A 14,007-nucleotide genomic window follows, 5' to 3' on the forward strand; every position below is an offset into this window, starting at 1 on the left:
TCAAAGCATGTATCTGATAAAAGAAAAAGTATATAGTGTGTATTATATGTATATGTATACATATTATATGTATATATATATATACATGTATATGTATACATATTATATGTGTATATATACATATATATGTGTGTATATATATATATATATATATATATATATATATATATATATATATATAGATAGAGAGAGAGAGAGAGTGTAAATTAACTTGAATTAAATTAACTTAACACTGAGAAAGTTAAGTCTAACACTATACACTAGAGTTGAGAAAAACTAACACTGGTTAGTGTTGGAGAGTGATTTTGACTCTAAGAATAGTGAATAATAACTCCTTGAGAGTGTTAAGATACTAACACTTTAAAAACAGTATTAACACTTTGTGGTGTGGGCCCATATAGACACTTTAAAAGTGTTGGAATTAACTCTGATAGAGTTGATTTGGGTATGCTGTTGATGCTGTACAAAGTGTTGAAGACACTGGTAGGACATCAGTCACAAGATGAACATGATGAAGTGTGATGAAAAGCTTTGGGATCCCCCTGTCGACCACTCCCACTTAACTACAGAGCAACAGCAAAAGGTGCGACAGATGCTGAGAGAGGAGAGTGAGGTCTTCGCTAAAGATGACTGGGACACTGGATGTATTCCTGACCTGCAGATGACAATACGCCTGAAAGATGACACCCCAGTCACAAAAACATACAACGCATTCCACGTCACTTATACCAGGAGGTAAAAAAACATATTCAGGACTTAGGGGATGCATACAGAAGTCAACTTCTTCCTACTCATCACCAATAGTGATTGTGAGAAAAAAGGATTCTTCGATGCGGCTCTGCATCGATTATAGACAGTTGGTTGGTGTGGTTGACTGATGCTATCTTTGTCATTTTGTCCTCTTTCATATAGTGTTGACACACAGCCGACGAGACATCAGACCTCTGACTCACAGCAGCGAAGCTCATAGAGGACTCTACCTGGAGGAGCAACTGCAGGATACACGACCCTTACAGGACCAGCAGCCAATGAAGTGAGTCCAGATACATCTGGTCATTGTACAATACTTCACTACCGACTGGCTTCATGACATTTCTTCTTCATTTGTGTACCTTCTAATCATCTCATTGACGGCAAAGCGTTGACAAAGACAGCGAAATTCCATGCTCGGCCAGGCACGACAATGGCGTCGAGATGAAGGGGCGCCTCATCACTTCGTTACACCCTCTGCGTATTCACAGCGGTCCCTCCCATCCACCTCGCGCTCCCACGCTGCAGGAGTGTGAGGTGATCATCCGTCAGCTTTACAACGCAAACAGTTTGCAGTCTCAGGAAGTAAGTATTAGTCAATAATATGCATGTTTAAAATCACAGTCACAGTTTAATCAATAGAAGCTGCTAATACTGTGGATTTTGTTTGTCATGTAGATCATACGTGTGAAGTCACTGCTGAGATATTGTTTTTAGCAAGAAAATCACCCCAGAAAACTACATTCTGACCAAAGCCTACCTTGTTGATGGCTCACAGTAAACTTTTTTTCATCAATCTCATATATTTATGCTTTAAAAAAAACTAGCTCATATGTAATAAAAAAATGTCTTTTCAGCAACTCCTCAGATGAGAAGAAACTTCCAAAACTTGGTCTTCAGTCATTTCCAGAAAAACTGTAAGTCTGTTTCAAACTTACTTCGGTTCTGTTTCCTGTAGCATTAGGTAGTCACCAAAAATAAGTTCAATCCACATATCCTTTCCCAGGTCTGGACCCCCTCAGGCTGCAGTGGTCCTCCCAACCCTGAAGCAAAACCTCAGCTCCACCATTGCAGATAGACAGAGGAGGATCCGTGCTGTGCAGAGAGACCGCTTCAAACGGACAGTGCAGTGACAGGTTCAGCAGCACCACAGTTGTAATGGAGGCCATGAAAAGTCACAAATGACTGAATCTGTTCTGTGAAATGACCTCTTGCTAATTGATGTCATGATTTGTCATATTTATATATAACATATAACATGCAGTAAACATGATACATTACAGAGAGCAAACATGACAAGCAAGATGAAACAGTGATTATATTATAATGGATAACTATATATATCGTCAGTCCATTATTAGTAATAGTAATTTGATAGTAATTAAAACAAAAATGAGCAGCAGAGGAGAGTTCAGGGGCTGGACTTTAAAACTGTACAAAACATTTTAGAACATTTAAACCTTTAAATACAAATACATTTATTGTGATCCTGCAAATCACCATCCTGTGAATGGAATCCGGTGGAATGATTTTTTTGTATTCACATTACTATACATTGTCAAGATTACAGAACACTAAACAAATGAATAAATCTTAACTGCCTATCACTTTCCTCCCAGACTAGATGCTTCTCTGCTATTAATTATTTGTTTTTTACACATAAAAAGACTGGAATCACTTAAACCAGCTATTAAATAAACAAAGAATACATTAACTCCTTCAGCAAGGAATAGGTGTAGTCGTTTAAACTCCGCTTAGCCCGTAATTGTGCAACAATTTGCGGCAGGTTATAAACTGCATGTATCCAGACAGTTGTTAGCATGAGCCTGGCTTAGCACTGTTCATAATCAAAGAGTTTTTCTACAACCCTGTGAGTTGATACTCGTGTTGGTTTACTGGAATGTAACAGGGACTAGTGCTGTTTATGTTGAGCATGTTTTTGCATCTCTCAGTGTCAGCTCTCCTTTACTCATCTCATGCAATAACTGTGACTTCACCACAACAGATTAAGGGGATCGCTGATCCAGCAGGCTTAAAATGATGATGCTTAACTTCCATTCCATACATTCTACAAATCTATATTACTAAGCCTCCTCAAGCTGCAACCCCAGCATTACTTATATACATCGAGGTCTGGTTACCCTTCTAATGACATTCTTTAACCTGTGTATGCCGTAAATATAGAAAAGAAGTTGTAAATAAAGATACAGTCATAATGTTGATTGTTTATTGTTTATGCAACATAATGTTCAGTGAAAAAAAATGTAGAAAGTCTTAAATAGTTGGCTTTGGAGTGTACAGATTGGAGGCAGCGTGCTTGAGTATACATGGGATGGTGGCACTTGTTGCTGTTAAGCCACAGACACTTGGGTAGCATAATATGGCACATGAGAACTTGAGGGAGCATAGGTCTGAGGTGCTTGACTGGGACTAATAAAGCTTAGGGCATCACACTGTCAGGTGAATGATATTCAGGTAATTCAGATTCAACTTCAGATTCTTGCTTGGCAGATGTGCAGAATGGTCCCACAGTCCCTCTAGATTATCATCACCTGTAGCAGTGGCTAATTGTGTGGTGGCAGGCTGCAGTGGTCTCTCATGGTTCCCCTGACATGGTAATGTCTGGACAGACTGAGAAATTCTCTCATGCACGGTTACTTGAACGGTTACTTCTGGAATAGAGGCATTGTCCTGTTGAACACATTCTCCTTGATGAGACCCATCACCACTTTGTTCATCAGATTCATCCCCCCCTGAACTCTGTTCATAATGATCAAGTCTGTGTCTGAGTTCCTCTACAATGCCTTTAAACTGTGCCAGTTCTTGCCTTAAAAGGACGGCTTCCGGAGGGCAAGGACAGGCTGCTCCTTCCTGGGCAAGTGCTTGGTTGGAGAATCCAGTTTGGTAGTCCTGGAGGTTAACAGGTGGCCTCCTCTCTCGTCTCGGCCTGCCATATGCTTCCTCATCTGTGGTGGCTCTTGGATCCATATCCAGGCTAGAGGTTCATCCGGCTCGAAGGACCATGCAAAAGACTGTCTTTGGGGTTTGAACCTCTGTCCTGTGAGCACATTCAAACACTGGATCCAAGAACCATTTTAAACATTTATTTTTGTTTGTTCCTCAGACTACACAACACAACTGTGCAGCTATCACTGAACAAGCTGTACTACATGTACACACATCTATCAAACAGGTGTCAATGTTTCTGATCAAAGTGCACCGATTGATGCTAGGAGAGATGATCCATCGGAGAAAGAGGAGGTCCGCACACCACTCACAGCTTAGATGATGAAGATGGAGGAGGAGGAGGAGAGTCTGCAGGTCTGATCAGTGAGACACTGAAAGAAGCACTGATGGGTCAGTGTTGTTGAGAGGAATACTGTTGACGCTGAAGAGTTGTTCTGGAACTTTAAAGACCTCATAACTCTTTCTGTTTCTGATAACAAAATAAACTGAAACCACACAGACAACCAGGAGAACTGCTGCTATCAGTCCAACGATGAGTCCTGTCCATCCCCCTGGTCTGTCAGTGTGTGACTGAGCAGCAGCTGCTGTAAAGGACAAAAATATGAGTTGAGACTTGTTGATGTTTAAATGAACATGTGGACTGTTGGAATTGAACCTGATGCTGTCTGTACAGAATATTATATGTTACAGTTAGAACAGAAATCAGACAGTTCTCAGCAGACAGCAGCTTTAACTTACTCACCAGAGACTGTGAGGTCACAGCTGGAAGAACCAGAACCAGAAGCTGTCCACACTGCACACACACACAGACCAGAGTCTTCAGTGCTAAGTCTGGACAGATGAAGTCTTATTTGTCCTTCTCTGAGGGTGCCTGTGTCACTCTGGACTCTTCCTGAAAAAACTTCATCCACAGACTCTGAGATCTCAACACCAGCATGGACCTGATACAGGACTGATACGTTCTGTTTGGTTAAATGCTGACAGTAGACATGAATGTCCTCAGTCTTAGTCTCAGCGTCTGTGGGGAACGTCCACTCCACTGTGATGTCATGGTTCTCCTCTGCCTGATAGGAGCTCTGTGCCATATTTACTTCAAATGCTGCTGCTGAGCAGGTGAGGATGAGGAGCAGCAGGATCATCTTCTCTCTGTGAGAGGACACAGACGTGAATAGAATATAATAGAATATACCTTATTAATCCCTTTGGGAAGGTCCCTCAGGGAAATTTGGGAGTCATCAGGTTCAGTCAGACAGATGTGAGGGAAGCTGTCAAAGTTAAAAACCATCAGTCACACCTTTTCCAAACAGACCAAATCAAATCAAACCTAATTTATAGAGCACCTTTCATACAAAGTGTTGTAACACTAGGTGCTTTACAGAAATATAATAGGCTTAGACTCCCAGACACACACGTACCCACGCACACACACACTTCTACTTGTATAAATGTAAAGAAAATAAGAACAGGATAAAATATACGGACCAAGGAAACCCTGTCGTTACAGAAAGGTTTGCAAAGTGAGGAGACACTGAGGAAATACAAACTTAAATAATCAAATCAGAAAAACCAAAGAAATCCATAAAATCAAACCAACAATAAAACAATATACGACGTGTGCGTAAATGCGCACGACTCTCTCTCTCTCTCTCTTTGAATAAACGCGATGTTGCACTTATCACTCACCACAAATCCGACTGTATGAAGAAATATGTTGCTAAGGTGTTAGCCTCCTCTGCAGCTGTGTTTCTCGTTCTCCCTCTCTGATCCTTCTGTTCTCCGCGTTTAGTCCAGTAATCACACTTGAGATTATTTTTCTTCAGGACACTTATTGCTTTGCACTTCGGGCAGGTTCGTTTCCACGGAGCGCCTCAAAATATCCTGCTGCTGAGTCTATCTGAAACTGTTCACCAAACACCTTTATTGCTCAGAGTCGTACAACAATTAAAGCTCTGAGCTGCGCTCCCGCACAACCAAAGGCCTGAGAAGGAGAACGGTACCTTTGATCTTTGCCGGTTTTTTCTAGTCACGTTACCATGACAACGGTTTGTTGTCTGACATGACATATATCACACAATTCTGCAGCCAATCACACAATAGACATGTAATGACATCATAGATCAGAGAAGAAAGATTCTATAACTGGGTCTTCAGGTGAATTTAGAACAGTTGACTGGAAGTGCACTAGTCTCTTTTGGATAGCATTTGGAAATCATTTGGACTTATCTGAGAACTTTTTTGTGACAGACATGGCCTGTTTAAGTATCTACAAAGGAAGCCAGCTCAACTCCAAGTCCTCAGCATACATCATTGAGGAGATTCTAGGAAGCGGTACCTTTGGATTAGCTGTGAAAAGTCACAAAACAGCCACCAATGAAAAGGTGGTTTTGAAAATGGCAAAGAAGACCATTACTACATCTACGGAGGAGTTTATCCTGACCCAGCTGAAAGCCATCAACCCTGACAAATACAACTTGGTCAGGTGGGAATATTCCTTTGTCTGCAATGGGCATCTGTGGCAGGAGTTTGAACTCCTTGATATTAGCCTGAAGGAATTTCTTCATTTAAGGGGAACACTCTCGCTGATAGAGATCCGGCCAGTTATACACCAGTTGGCCACAGCTCTAGAGGCACTGAAGAATTTAGGAATCGTGCATGCAGATCTCAAACCACAAAACATTATGATGGTAGACCATGAACTGCAGCCTCTAAAGGTGAAGGTTATAGACTTTGGCTGCTCAACGTCCGTCCACAACGTACCGGAAGGCTGGAAACCTCAGACCAGGTGGTACAGAGCCCCAGAGGTACTTTTGGGTCTCCCCTGTACTGAAGCCATAGACATGTGGTCACTTGGCTGCATTGCTGTTGAGCTGTTTCATGGCTTAGAACTTTACCCTGGGGACTGTGAATATGACATGATTTGGAGCATAGCCCAAAGTCACAAACAGTTTCCCCAGCATCTGCTCAATGCAGGATCAAAAACAAGCCAGTTTTTCAAGCATGAGTCAGATCAGTGGAGAGTCATGACACCAGAGGAGTATGGAGTCCCGAACGTTAAATGTTTTACCATTCTGGATGAGTTAAAGAAAACCAATCAGGAGTCAGTGGATCATTTGTTAACAGTTGACAGCCTTGTATACACGACTGATTTGGAAGACTTTGTGGAGCTAGTCATGGAAATGCTGCAGCTGGATCCTTCAAAAAGAATAACTCCCAGACAGGTGTTGCAGCATCGATTTATCACAATGCAAAGCATGCTTCATTTTTTAGATGCAAGCAGTTTTGCACAGTCTTCTGTTGATGCTATGGATAGCTGCCATTGCCATTTAGGGATTCCAAACTCAAGTCAGGTTTTCACCCAACAGCCACGCCAACCAACTCCTTCTGATTGTCAGGCCTTTAAAACTCATGATCTGCCTTCAGGAGACAAAGTATCTGACAGCTCCTCTGTTGCTGACTCCTCTACTCTGACAAGAAACAGCATCAGTGCAAATGTTAGAGGAGAAAAACGTCACAGAAGCTCTGAGAGTGTCGTTCCAAAAAGAAAGAGGAAGAAGATCTGCAAGGAGGAATCACCGCTACAAATGTCCAAGAGTAGTACCTTCTCCTGCAAGAGGAAGGCAGTGAGCTATGACACAGAGGAGGAAGACACAAGTTTCCCACAAGACTCCTTCTTAGGGCGAAAAAGGAGGAAGTATGATAGAGACAGTGCATCAAACGATGTACCCAATTCCTGCATCCCATCAGCAAACAAAGCAAAGACCTGCCTGATCTGGATCACTGGGTCTAGTTACATTGCGCGAGGGGAGGCAGATGCATTGGACATATTCGGCTTTAATCTTGGACTTATGGATGCCACAGTTAAATGGTGTGGCAAAGAAGAAATGTTCTGGAATGACGTCCTTCCCTGTTTTTATGCAGAGCTGTCTGCACAGAGATGTCCCCCTGATATTATTGTCATCCATGCAGGGGGCAATGACCTGGGACTTCTGTCAGCCAGTGAACTTTTATCTTCTATGACCAGGGACTTGGCGTATCTCCACAAAGAGTTTCCCTCCATGAAAATCATATATTCACACATCATCGAGCGGAAAAGATGGAAAAATGGAAAGCCGCTGAAAGTCTTTAGAGACAGGAACAGTGTGAATAAAGGCATTACAAAGAACGCTAAATGCTTTGGAGGGGAAACTGTTGAACATCCCAATCTGAAATTCGTCAACAACCAACTGTATGAACAAGATGGAGTCCACCTCACCATAACAGGCAATGACATCTTTTTCACAAACATCCGCTGTGTGATCAAGAAGATTCTGAGAAACCTTCTCTAAACTAAACTGCATGTGTAACGCACCGGAACAATTATGCTTATGTTTCAGGTTTGATTTCATTTCATAGTGCTCATTTAAGTTAGTATGACCCCCTGAAGAAGAAGAAATCTGTTATTTTATGATTTTTGTTATTGTTTTCATGAGAGCAGATTCACAACACTATTGGTTTTGCCTTAATTTCCAAGGGAAATGGCTGAAGACGAGGGGTATCGCTTGCTAAGGGCATGTTGCAAATAAAGAATGAAAACTGAAGATGGCTGCATGCTTCTTTTCATTTTGGAGGTGCATCATCATTTTTTGGTGTTTCCGCCTGGTTGAAGCAAGTTTTCAGCCAGAGAAAAGCTGGTCATTGTGGAGAATCACGTGCTGTGTGCTACAGACACGAGCGTAGCCAAGCTAGCTCGGAAAGCCACCAGCTCTCCACCGCAGCAGCCAGGGGAGCCGCAGCAGAGAAGTACACTTGCCTTCTTCACACTGTGAGTAAATCAAAGACTGAAGAAACATGGCTAGCAGGCTAACAGAAGCTAACCTGGCCTTATTACAATATGGGTTAATGCTGAAAACTCTAACTCTCCGTGTCTTTGTTAGAATCTCCTCATGTCCATTGTGTGTGGGGAGGGAGCAGAAAAGGCAACAACATGTCATCAGACAAATAATACCGTCTACTGTAACTGAAAGTAAACAGTAGCTTCCTCCCTACTTTTCTGTTGATTTAACATCAACCTAACGTCACCTGGGGCCATGTGACAAAGCAGTAAGGCTTCAGTATGAGCTGGACTTTGTGGGATGACACTGACGTTACCTCCTCCAGCTTCGACCAGCACTGACGGTTCTCTTTACGGTGTTTTACGCTCGCTCGAAGAAAGCCACTGGCTTTGTTAGGTCCGTTACTATAGTAACGGTATTGCAGCGCTGTGGTAACCAGGAAAACATGGAGTGGATTTCAGCGGTGAGGTTATTCTCTTATGAACCAAGTGGAACGGAGTTTTTCACGAGCAATCGAAACAGCGTTAGGTGGAGTTTCCTACTCACTAAATGTGGGGGGGGGTCCAAACGGGCCGTTTTAAAATGTGGGGGGGACACGTCCCCCTCTGATATAATGGTAGCGACGCCTATGGTCGTACAACAATTAAGGCTCTGAGCTGTTCTAGTCAGGTTACCATGACAACGGTTTGTTGTCTGACATGACATATATCACACAATTCTGCAGCCAATCACACAATAGACATGTAATGACATCTAGATCAGATAAGAAAGATTCTATAACTGGGTCTTTAGGTGAATTTAGAACAGTTGACTGGAAGTGCACTAGTCTCTTTTGGATAGCATTTGGAAATCATTTGGACTTATCTGAGAAGACAACTTTTTTGTGACAGACATGGCCTGTTTAAGTATCTACAAAGGAAGCCAGCTCAACTCCAAGTCCTCAGCATACATCATTGAGGAGATTCTAGGAAGCGGTACCTTTGGATTAGCTGTGAAAAGTCACAAAACAGCCACCAATGAAAAGGTGGTTTTGAAAATGGCAAAGAAGACCATTACTACATCTACGGAGGAGTTTATCCTGACCCAGCTGAAAGCCATCAACCCTGACAAATACAACTTGGTCAGGTGGGAATATTCCTTTGTCTGCGATGGGCATCTGTGGCAGGAGTTTGAACTCCTTGATATTAGCCTGAAGGAATTTCTTCATTTAAGGGGAACACTCTCGCTGATAGAGATCCGGCCAATTATACACCAGTTGGCCACAGCTCTAGAGGCACTGAAGAATTTAGGAATCGTGCATGCAGATCTCAAACCACAAAACATTATGATGGTAGACCATGAACTGCAGCCTCTAAAGGTGAAGGTTATAGACTTTGGCTGCTCAACGTCCGTCCACAACGTACCGGAAGGCTGGAAACCTCAGACCAGGTGGTACAGAGCCCCAGAGGTACTTTTGGGTCTCCCCTGTACTGAAGCCATAGACATGTGGTCACTTGGCTGCATTGCTGTTGAGCTGTTTCATGGCTTAGAACTTTACCCTGGGGACTGTGAATATGACATGATTTGGAGCATAGCCCAAAGTCACAAACAGTTTCCCCAGCATCTGCTCAATGCAGGATCAAAAACAAGCCAGTTTTTCAAGCATGAGTCAGATCAGTGGAGAGTCATGACACCAGAGGAGTATGGAGTCCCGAACGTTAAATGTTTTACCATTCTGGATGAGTTAAAGAAAACCAATCAGGAGTCAGTGGATCATTTGTTAACAGTTGACAGCCTTGTATACACGACTGATTTGGAAGACTTTGTGGAGCTAGTCATGGAAATGCTGCAGCTGGATCCTTCAAAAAGAATAACTCCCAGACAGGTGTTGCAGCATCGATTTATCACAATGCAAAGCATGCTTCATTTTTTAGATGCAAGCAGTTTTGCACAGTCTTCTGTTGATGCTATGGATAGCTGCCATTGCCATTTAGGGATTCCAAACTCAAGTCAGGTTTTCACCCAACAGCCACGCCAACCAACTCCTTCTGATTGTCAGGCCTTTAAAACTCATGATCTGCCTTCAGGAGACAAAGTATCTGACAGCTCCTCTGTTGCTGACTCCTCTACTCTGACAAGAAACAGCATCAGTGCAAATGTTAGAGGAGAAAAACGTCACAGAAGCTCTGAGAGTGTCGTTCCAAAAAGAAAGAGGAAGAAGATCTGCAAGGAGGAATCACCGCTACAAATGTCCAAGAGTAGTACCTTCTCCTGCAAGAGGAAGGCAGTGAGCTATGACACAGAGGAGGAAGACACAAGTTTCCCACAAGACTCCTTCTTAGGGCGAAAAAGGAGGAAGTATGATAGAGACAGTGCATCAAACGATGTACCCAATTCCTGCATCCCATCAGCAAACAAAGCAAAGACCTGCCTGATCTGGATCACTGGGTCTAGTTACATTGCGCGAGGGGAGGCAGATGCATTGGACATATTCGGCTTTAATCTTGGACTTATGGATGCCACAGTTAAATGGTGTGGCAAAGAAGAAATGTTCTGGAATGACGTCCTTCCCTGTTTTTATGCAGAGCTGTCTGCACAGAGATGTCCCCCTGATATTATTGTCATCCATGCAGGGGGCAATGACCTGGGACTTCTGTCAGCCAGTGAACTTTTATCTTCTATGACCAGGGACTTGGCGTATCTCCACAAAGAGTTTCCCTCCATGAAAATCATATATTCACACATCATCGAGCGGAAAAGATGGAAAAATGGAAAGCCGCTGAAAGTCTTTAGAGACAGGAACAGTGTGAATAAAGGCATTACAAAGAACGCTAAATGCTTTGGAGGGGAAACTGTTGAACATCCCAATCTGAAATTCGTCAACAACCAACTGTATGAACAAGATGGAGTCCACCTCACCATAACAGGCAATGACATCTTTTTCACAAACATCCGCTGTGTGATCAAGAAGATTCTGAGAAACCTTCTCTAAACTAAACTGCATGTGTAACGCACCGGAACAATTATGCTTATGTTTCAGGTTTGATTTCATTTCATAGTGCTCATTTAAGTTAGTATGACCCCCTGAAGAAGAAGAAATCTGTTATTTTATGATTTTTGTTATTGTTTTCATGAGAGCAGATTCACAACACTATTGGTTTTGCCTTAATTTCCAAGGGAAATGGCTGAAGACGAGGGGTATCGCTTGCTAAGGGCATGTTGCAAATAAAGAATGAAAACTGAAGATGGCTGCATGCTTCTTTTCATTTTGGAGGTGCATCATCATTTTTTGGTGTTTCCGCCTGGTTGAAGCAAGTTTTCAGCCAGAGAAAAGCTGGTCATTGTGGAGAATCACGCGCTGTGTGCTACAGACACGAGCGTAGCCAAGCTAGCTCGGAAAGCCACCAGCTCTCCACCGCAGCAGCCAGGGGAGCCGCAGCAGAGAAGTACACTTGCCTTCTTCACACTGTGAGTAAATCAAAGACTGAAGAAACATGGCTAGCAGGCTAACAGAAGCTAACCTGGCCTTATTACAATATGGGTTAATGCTGAAAACTCTAACTCTCCGTGTCTTTGTTAGAATCTCCTCATGTCCATTGTGTGTGGGGAGGGAGCAGAAAAGGCAGCAACATGTCATCAGACAAATAATACCGTCTACTGTAACTGAAAGTAAACAGTAGCTTCCTCCCTACTTTTCTGTTGATTTAACATCAACCTAACGTCACCTGGGGCCATGTGACAAAGCAGTAAGGCTTCAGTATGAGCTGGACTTTGTGGGATGACACTGACGTTACCTCCTCCAGCTTCGACCAGCACTGACGGTTCTCTTTACGGTGTTTTACGCTCGCTCGAAGAAAGCCACTGGCTTTGTTAGGTCCGTTACTATAGTAACGGTATTGCAGCGCTGTGGTAACCAGGAAAACATGGAGTGGATTTCAGCGGTGAGGTTATTCTCTTATGAACCAAGTGGAATGGAGTTTTTCACGAGCAATCGAAACAGCGTTAGGTGGAGTTTCCTACTCACTAAATGTGGGGGGGGTCCAAACGGGCCGTTTTAAAATGTGGGGGGGACACGTCCCCCTCTGATATAATGGTAGCGACGCCTATGGTCGTACAACAATTAAAGCTCTGAGCTGTTCTAGTCAGGTTACCATGACAACGGTTTGTTGTCTGACATGACATATATCACACAATTCTGCAGCCAATCACACAATAGACATGTAATGACATCATAGATCAGATAAGAAAGATTCTATAACTGGGTCTTTAGGTGAATTTAGAACAGTTGACTGGAAGTGCACTAGTCTCTTTTGGATAGCATTTGGAAAGCATTTGGACTTATCTGAGAAGACAACTTTTTTGTGACAGACATGGCCTGTTTAAGTATCTACAAAGGAAGCCAGCTCAACTCCAAGTCCTCAGCATACATCATTGAGGAGATTCTAGGAAGCGGTACCTTTGGATTAGCTGTGAAAAGTCACAAAACAGCCACCAATGAAAAGGTGGTTTTGAAAATGGCAAAGAAGACCATTACTACATCTACGGAGGAGTTTATCCTGACCCAGCTGAAAGCCATCAACCCTGACAAATACAACTTGGTCAGGTGGGAATATTCCTTTGTCTGCGATGGGCATCTGTGGCAGGAGTTTGAACTCCTTGATATTAGCCTGAAGGAATTTCTTCATTTAAGGGGAACACTCTCGCTGATAGAGATCCGGCCAATTATACACCAGTTGGCCACAGCTCTAGAGGCACTGAAGAATTTAGGAATCGTGCATGCAGATCTCAAACCACAAAACATTATGATGGTAGACCATGAACTGCAGCCTCTAAAGGTGAAGGTTATAGACTTTGGCTGCTCAACGTCCGTCCACAACGTACCGGAAGGCTGGAAACCTCAGACCAGGTGGTACAGAGCCCCAGAGGTACTTTTGGGTCTCCCCTGTACTGAAGCCATAGACATGTGGTCACTTGGCTGCATTGCTGTTGAGCTGTTTCATGGCTTAGAACTTTACCCTGGGGACTGTGAATATGACATGATTTGGAGCATAGCCCAAAGTCACAAACAGTTTCCCCAGCATCTGCTCAATGCAGGATCAAAAACAAGCCAGTTTTTCAAGCATGAGTCAGATCAGTGGAGAGTCATGACACCAGAGGAGTATGGAGTCCCGAACGTTAAATGTTTTACCATTCTGGATGAGTTAAAGAAAACCAATCAGGAGTCAGTGGATCATTTGTTAACAGTTGACAGCCTTGTATACACGACTGATTTGGAAGACTTTGTGGAGCTAGTCATGGAAATGCTGCAGCTGGATCCTTCAAAAAGAATAACTCCCAGACAGGTGTTGCAGCATCGATTTATCACAATGCAAAGCATGCTTCATTTTTTAGATGCAAGCAGTTTTGCACAGTCTTCTGTTGATGCTATGGATAGCTGCCATTGCCATTTAGGGATTCCAAACTCAAGTCAGGTTTTCACCCAACAGCCACGCCAACCAAC

General features: G+C 43.0%; 2 long non-coding RNA genes across 2 annotated transcripts; both read left to right on the plus strand.

The window, feature by feature from the left end:
* Positions 1-910: 910 nt before the first annotated feature.
* Positions 911-1,454, plus strand: LOC114444027 (uncharacterized). Its single transcript, XR_003671499.1, has 3 exons — positions 911-1,033; positions 1,140-1,335; positions 1,429-1,454. It is a non-coding gene; the product is annotated as an uncharacterized LOC114444027 (long non-coding RNA).
* On the plus strand, positions 1,452-2,050 carry LOC114444026 (uncharacterized). The gene is made up of 3 exons (XR_003671497.1): positions 1,452-1,527; positions 1,608-1,667; positions 1,757-2,050. It is a non-coding gene; the product is annotated as an uncharacterized LOC114444026 (long non-coding RNA).
* Positions 2,051-14,007: the final 11,957 nt, after the last annotated feature.

This window comes from Parambassis ranga, chromosome 12 (assembly GCF_900634625.1).
Source record: "Parambassis ranga chromosome 12, fParRan2.1, whole genome shotgun sequence".
In the NCBI taxonomy this organism is placed as follows: Eukaryota; Metazoa; Chordata; class Actinopteri; family Ambassidae; genus Parambassis; species Parambassis ranga.